Source organism: Triticum urartu, chromosome 4 (genome assembly GCF_003073215.2).
Source record: "Triticum urartu cultivar G1812 chromosome 4, Tu2.1, whole genome shotgun sequence".
NCBI lineage: Eukaryota > Viridiplantae > Streptophyta > Magnoliopsida > Poales > Poaceae > Triticum > Triticum urartu.
The window spans coordinates 442,909,816-442,918,534 of NC_053025.1; positions in this window are offsets into that span (position 1 = coordinate 442,909,816).

Genomic DNA, 8,719 nt, shown 5'->3' on the forward strand with positions numbered 1-8,719 from the left:
TCCTTTAGAACAGCATGGTAATTTAGTTTGGTTATAAATTTTAAATGCTAAGAGAAGTTGGATGCTTGATAGTTGTTTTGAGATATAAAGGTGGTAATGTTAGAGGTGTGCTAGTTGAGTAATTGTGAAATTGATGAATACTTGTGTTGAAGTTGGCAAGTCCCGTAGCATGCACGTATGGTAAACGTTGTGTGACAAATTTGAAGTATGGGGTGTTCTTTGATTGCTTTCCTTATGAGTGGCGGCCGGGGACGAGCGATGGTATTTTCCTACCAATCTACCCCCCTAGGAGCATGCACGTAGTGCTTGGTTTTGATGACTTGTAGATTTTTGCAATAAGTATGTGAGTTCTTTATGACTAATGTTGAGTCCATGGATTATACGCACTCTCACCCTTCCATCATTGCTAGCCTCTTCGGTACCGTGCATTGCCCTTTCTCACCTTGAGAGTTGGTGCAAACTTCGCCGGTGCATCCAAACCCCGTGATATGATATGCTCTATCACACATAAGCCTCCTTATATCTTCCTCAAAACAGCCACCATACCTACCTATTATGGCATTTCCATAGCCATTCCGAGATATATTTCCATGCAACTTTCCACCATTACATTTATTATGACACGCATCATCATTGTCATATTGCTTTGCATGATCATGTAGTTGACATCGTAGTTGTGGCAAAGCCACCATGCTTAATTTTTCATACATGTCACTCTTGATTCATCGCAATCCCGGTACACCGCCGGAGGCATTCACATAGAGTCATATTTTGTTCTAAGTATCGAGTTGTAATTCTTGAGTTGTAAGTAAATAAAAGTGTGATGATCATCATTATAGCATTGTCCCATGTGAGGAAAGGATGATGGAGACTATGATTCCCCCACAAGTCGGGATGAGACTCCGGACGAAAAAAGGCCATAAAAAGGCCCAAACAAAAAAAGAGAGAAAAAGAGAGAAGGGACAATGTTACTATCCTTTTTCCACACTTGTGCTTCAAAGTAGCACCATGATCTTCATGATAGAGAGTCTCTTATTTTGTCACTTTCATATACTAGTGGGAATTTTTCATTATAGAACTTGGCTTGTATATTCCAATGATGGCCTTCCTCAAATGCCCTAAGTCTTCGTGAGCAAGCAAGTTGGATGCACTCCCACTTAGTTTCTTTGATGAGCTTTCATATATCTATAGCTCTAGTGCATCCGTTGCATGGCAATCCCTACTCCTTGCATTGACATAAATCGGTGGGCATCTCCATAGCCCATTGATTAGCTGCGTCAATGTGAGACTTTTCCTCCTTTTTGTCTTCTCACACAACCTCAATCATCATATTCTATTCCACCCATAGTGCTATGTCCATGGCTCGCGCTCATATATTGCGTAAAAGTTGAAAGAGTTTGAAAAGGCTAAGTATGAAACAATTGCTTGGCTTGTCATCGGGGTTGTGCATGATGAGAGCATTTTGTGTGACAAAAATGAAGCATGGCCAAACTATATGATTTTGTAGGGATAAGTTTTCTTTGGCTATGTTATTTTGATAAGACATAATTGCTTGATTAGCATACTTGGAGTATTACTATTTTTATGTCAACAATAAACTTTTATCTTGAATCTTTCGGATCTGAACATTCATGCCACAATAGAGAAAAATACATTGAAGAACATGCTAGAAAGCATTCCACATCAAAAATTCTGTTTTTATTACCTACTCGAGGATGAGCAGGAAATTAAGCTTGGGGATGCTTGATGCATCTCCAACGTATCTATAATTTTTGATTGTTCCATGCTATTATATTATCTATTTTAATGGGCTTTATTTTACACTTTTATATTATTTTTGGGACTAACCTATTAACCCAAGGCCCAGTGCAAATTGCTGTTTTTTTGCCTATTTCAGTATTTCACAGAAAAGGAATATCAAACGTAGTCCAAACGGAATGAAACCTTCGGAAGCGTGATTTTTGGAACAAACATGATCCAGAGGACTTGGAGTGGACGTCAAGAAACAGACGAGGAGTCCACGAGACAGGGGGTGCGCCCTCCCCCCTCGTGGCTCAATCGACCTACTTCTTCCTCCTATATATGTTCACATACCCCGAAAACATCCAGGAGCACCACGAAACCCTATTTCCACCCCCACAACCTTCTGTACCCAAGAGATCCCATCTTGGGTCCTTTTCCGGAGCTCCGCCGAAGGGGACATCGATCACGGAGGGCCTCTACATCAACTCCATGGCCCCTCCGATGATGTGTGAGTAGTTTACTTTAGACCTTCGGGTCCATAGTTATTAGCTAGATGGCTTCTTCTCTCTCTTTGAATCTCATTACAAAGTTCTCCTCGATCTTCTTGGAGATCTATTCGATGTAACTCTTTTTGCGGTGTGTTTGTCGAGATCCGATGAATTGTGGGTTTATGATCAAGTCTATCTATGAACAATATTTGATTCTTCTCTGAAATCTTTTTATGCATGATTGGTTATCTTTGCAAGTCTCTTCAAATTATCAGTTTGGTTTGGCCTACTAGATTGATCTTTCTTGCAATGGGAGAAGTGCTTAGCTTTGGGTTCAATCTTGCGGTGCTCGATCCCAGTGACAGAAAGGGAAACGACACGTATTGTATTGTTGCCATCAAGGATAAAAAGATGTGGTTTATATCATATTGCTTGAGTTTATCCCTCTACATCATGTCATATTACCTAATGCGTTACTATGTTCTTATGAACTTAATACTCTAGATGCATGCTGGATAGCGGTCGATGTGTGGAGTAATAGTAGTAGATGCAGGCAGGAGTCGGTCTACTTGTCGCGAACGTGATGCCTATATACATGATCATGCCTAGATATTCTCATAATTATTCGCTTTTCTATCAATTGCTCGACAATAATTTGTTCACCCATCGTAATACTTATGTTATCTTGAGAGAAGCCACTAGTGAAACCTATGGCCCCCCGGGTCTATTTTCCATCATATAAGTTTCCAATTTATTTTACTTTGCAATCTTTACTTTCAATCTATATCAAAAAATACCAAAAATATTTATCCTATCATTATTATCTCTATCAGATCTCACTCTCGTAAGTGACCGTGAAGGGATTGACAACCCCTTTATTGCGTTGGTTACGAGGTTCTTATTTGTTTGTGTAGGTACGAGGGACTTGCGTGTGGCCTCCTACTGGATTGATACTTTGGTTCTCGAAAACATCCAGGAGCACCACGAAACCCTATTTCCACCGCCACAACCTTCTGTACCCGAGAGATCCCATCTTGGGGCCTTTTCCGGAGCTCCGCCGGAGGGGACATCGATCACGGAGGGCCTCTACATCAACTCCATGGCCCCTCCGATGATGTGTGAGTAGTTTACTTCAGACCTTCGAGTCCATAGTTATTAGCTAGATGGCTTCTTCTCTCTCTTTGAATCTCATTACAAAGTTCTCCTCGATCTTCTTGGAGATCTATTCGATGTAACTCTTTTTGCGGTGTGTTTGTCGAGATCCGATGAATTGTGGGTTTATGATCAAGTCTATCTATGAACAATATTTGATTCTTCTCTGAAATCTTTTTATGCATGATTGGTTATCTTTGCAAGTCTCTTCGAATTATCAGTTTGGTTTGGCCTACTAGATTGATCTTTCTTGCAATGGGAGAAGTGCTTAGCTTTGGGTTCAATCTTGCGGTGCTTGATCCCAGTGACAGAAAGGGAAACGACACGTATTGTATTGTTGCCATCGAGGATAAAAAGATGGGGTTTATATCATATTACTTGAGTTTATCCCTCTACATCATGTCATCTTACCTAATGCGTTACTCTGTTCTTATGAACTTAATACTCTAGATGCATGCTGGATAGCGGTCGATGTGTGGAGTAATAGTAGTAGATGCAGGCAGGAGTCGGTCTACTTGTCGCGGACGTGATGCCTATATACATGATCATGCCTAGATATTCTCATAATTATTCTCTTTTCTATCAATTGCTCGACAGTAATTTGTTCACCATCGTAATACTTATGTTATCTTGAGAGAAGCCACTAGTGAAACATATGGCCCCCGGGTCTATTTTCCATCATATAAGTTTCCAATTTATTTTACTTTGCAATCTTTACTTTCAATCTATATCAAAAAATACCAAAAAATATTTATCTTATCATTATTATCTCTATCAGATCTCACTCTCGTAAGTGACCGTGAAGGGATTGACGACCCCTTTATCGCGTTGGTTGCGAGGTTCTTATTTGTTTGTGTAGGTACGAGGGACTTGCGTGTGGCCTCCTACTGGATTGATACCTTGGTTCTCGCGTTGGTTGCGAGGTTCTTATTTGTTTGTGTAGGTACGAGGGACTTGCGTGTGGCCTCCTACCGGATTGATACCTTGGTTCTCAAAAACTGAGGGAAATACTTACGCTACTTTGCTGCATCACCCTTTCCTCTTCAAGGGAAAACCAACGCAGTGCTCAAGAGGTAGCAGGAACAAACGTAACTACTCACAAATCATATTCACGTTCATAATCGAAGGGGTACTAATATGCATAATAGATCTGAACATACGATCTTCCACCAAGTAAACCAACTAGCATCAACTACAAGGAGTAATCAATACTATTAGCAACCCACAGGTACCAATCTGAGGTTTGGATACAAAGATTGGATACAAGAGATGAACTAGGGTTTGAGATGAGATGGTGCTGGTGAAGATGTTGATGGAGATTGACCCCCTCCCGATGAGAGGATCGTTGGTGATGACGATGGTGATGATTTCCCCCTCCCGGAGGGAAGTTTCCCCGGCAGAACAACTCCGCCGGAGCCCTAGATTGGTTCGGCCAGGGTTCCGCCTCATGGTGGCGGAGTTTCGTCCCGTGAGCTTGCTTATGATTTTTTCCTCGACGAAAGACTCCATATAGCCAAATATGGGCATCATAGGGCCACTAGGGGGCCCACGAGGCAGGGGGCGCGCCCCCACCCTCGTGGACGGTGGGTGGCCCCCCTCTGGTACTTCTTTCGCCCAATATTTTTTATATATTCTAAAAATAATTCCCGTGGAGTTTCAGGACTTTTGGAGATGTGCAGAATAGGTCTCTTATATTTGCTCCTTTTCCAGCCCAGAATTCCAAGTGCCGGCATTCCCCCTCTTCATGTAAACTTTGTAAAATAAGAGAGAAAAGACATAAGTATTGTGACATAATGTGTAATAACAGACCATAATGCAATAAATATCGATATAAAAGCATGATGCAAAATGGACGTATCAATGGGGTATCCCCCTGAGTCATCACAAGCTCACTATACCAAAATCCTCATTATCGGTTTTGTTCTTCTTTCTTGTTGTCGTTTTCCGGCATCCCCGTGACGTAGTCACTCGTGTCTGGCTAGACAATGATGGATGTTGTCACACCGAGAGGGCCATAAGAATATCTCTCCAACGTCGGAGGAGCAAATCCCCCTCTCGAGCAATCTAGTCACTTGTCAAACTTTTCGATGAACCTATAAGTTGTCGTTATGATCATCGTATTACAGGTGACGTTTGAGCAACCCTAAAGTTCACCGTACGGTAAGAAGTGACTACGATACTCTCATGGTCTAAGGAGAAAAATCACATGTTTAACACTCTATGTTATTACAATTGATTACAAACGATATTATCTCAATTCATAACAAACAAGTTTGGATCGATTCAATATGATTGTTCTTCCAACGTCATAATTTCAATGTTATTTTAGGAGTATCGTTACACTTAACGATATTCTAAGATCTGGAAAACATGATCACCAACAACACTTGAGCTAGTCTTACAGGTGAGACTAGGAGCCTTTATTTTATCCATTTATCATTTCACATGTGCATGAGTTTTTCAATGAATCGCATATTCCAGGATCATATCACTTATAGTATGAAATATAAATACTTAATTATGAACATGGAAATATAATAATACAATATTATTGCCTCTATGACATATTTCCAACAGTCTCCCACTTGCACTAGAGTCAATAATCTAGTTAGCACTTTTAACTTTTACACCAATGGCAATCCGGTGATAGTCCATGCTTTGCTTGTGGTATAGATTTCGTCCTATCAAATCTGAAAATCTTTAGATACGTGTGTATCATTTGCATTTTAATGCATCTATCATGCTTTCACAAAAAAATCATAATTTATGTGAAACAAGCTTTGTATATATTGAATCACTGGTAGAGCCTTTGATTCCTTAGATTGAGCTACATAACCACTATCAAGAATAGTGTTCCATTTGCATAATCATCTAGAAAACAACAATTTCATAAATGAACATTTGATTCATCACCCTCTATTGTTGTTTCTAAAGCAACAACATACTCAACCTTATGTTATAGAATTCATCACAGTAATTTTTTTGGACCAATTCTAACTTACTATGCCACCAATGATTTAGTTGAAGCCAAAAATCACTTGGAGCAGCAATGAAGATTTTATCGATGTACTACTTACAACGAGTCTGTATTGATGCAACTCCTTACAAGTTACAACAACCTCTTCATCTTCTTCGTATGCGACAAACATGTCGTTAGTACTTAACGACATTTTCACTATTGTCCTATGATCAACAATTTGATCATTCTGATAACTTTACTCACAACTTATTACGAGATGAATTTAAGGTGGCAACCTATGATTGGATTAAGGGGAAAGGCTGGGTCCCACCCAGCTGAAATTCAGGAGAGGCAAGTTTAATTAGTTTTTTTGAACATCACACAAGCGCTCATATACACGCGCATACACTCATTCCTATGAACACACACACGCACACACGCACACTCTACCCCTATGAGCACCTTCGAAAAACTGAGCCGACATATCATCTTGAGATTTACGAAGTCAACGTAGATGACTCGTCGTCGACGGGAACGTCTCCTCCCACTGAATGCGCATCGCTGAAAATCCTGAAATAAATTCAGGTATAAATGCGAGCAACATGATTTGAACCTGATGGGCTTGAGATACCACAATACTCTAACCATTCAACCATATGTATTTCTAAAAAAGAAATTCAACCACAGGTTGATTCGCGGCAAGTTTAATTAGTTGGAAGCGTCCCATGAATGCCCGTAATAATCCCGCGCGTCTGGATAATCCTGTGCGTCTGCATTTTTGGGTCAGGTCGTGCGTGTGTCCTCTCGTATGCAGAAGATCCACGGTCGGTGCCGTCTGTAAAACCGCGTGGTGAACTCGTGATGGAGACCCGCCCGCGGTGAGTATAGCAGATCCGATAGCCCGTGATGTGGAAACGGGGGGAGCGCCATCACTCCGAGTGGCGGCCAGTTGTAGCCAGCAACGTCGCAGCTGAGGAGGAGATTGAATTGAATTGACCTGAGCCTGCACATGACGCGGTGACTTTTTCCAACGTTTAAACCCGCGTCCCTCTCATCCACCTCGAGCTCAACAGGACATCGCGTCGTTCCTCACCCCTGACATGCGGGCCCACACACCGCTGCGGTCCCAGCCGTCAGTCGTACGGCAGGCAAACGTGCTGCGTGTGCGTAGCCTGGGAGCTGGGCCTGTCACCTGTGTCGGTCGAGGGGCATTCGCTGTTCATTTGTTTTGGTTCCCTTGCTGTGAGATGGCGAGGGCAATTAAGAGACCCTGATCAAACGAGTAAATTATGGTCTGCCTACGTAAGCGAAAAGCAAGCCTGTGAGCCCAGAAGATTACTATAATTTGGGTACAGTGTAGGAGTATTTTTTTCAGCCACGTGACATCACCGTGGACTGCCCAAGTATGCACACAGAACAAACTAGTCTTCACGCAGTATACTTAAACGAGGCAGCAGCTTCACGGCCGTTCTGGTACACAGCACTAACCAAAACCGACACTAGTTTTGCAATGATACTTTTTTTTTGCGGGGTAAGTTGTGCACTGGCACTGTACCGTCCGTCTGTACTTTGTACGTGGTGACGCAGACCAGCAGATCCGATCTCCTTAGAGAGAGAGAGAGAGAGAGAGAGAGAGTTCATTACGGTGGATCTCTGGGAATTCCGGGTCTCTGGGGCGGGCGATTCCTCCTCCAGTTAAGAAGAAAGAGGAGTGTGGTGCGGCATGGACCCTTGATTGCCGGCGAGCACTGCAGGGATCCATCCATCCCATTATTATTGTAAGCGTAAGCGGCCGGTGGCGGTCGCCGTCAACGGAAGCGGCCCAGTGCCGCCCAGAAACTCGCACGTATGCAGGCAGAAAAAGTTGATTTGTTTGCTCTGGCCGGCCACTTGCCAGGCAGGGCCATGCCATTGCCGCGGCACATGGAGTGATGGCGAGCGGAGCCAAGGAAAGAAAAATAATGCTGATGGATGGATACTTGCCGTGCCTCCCCTGCTCGCCAAATGTTTACATTACACGGGAATCCGCAGCATGGTTACGCGGCCACGCCGCGTCCTGCTGACGACGAGACGCGGCAGCGGTGGTTCCGGCGCCATGCTTTCCCCTTTTCCCCGATCATCTTTTCTTCCGCAACGAAAGGCAGCACAGCACGCCGCCGTGCTGGTTCGTGTCGAGGATGGAAGTTTCCATGGGCACAGCCAGCAACTGGGTCGTGCAAGCAACGCCTCAACGGGTCTGCGCGTATCTGGCTCAACAAAACGTGCAGCCATGAACCCAAAACCATGGAGGAGGTGGCACATGGGACCATGCCAAACACACAAATTTTGTCGTTGCAAAAATCACTTTCAACACAAGGCAACTACCACACCATGTTCA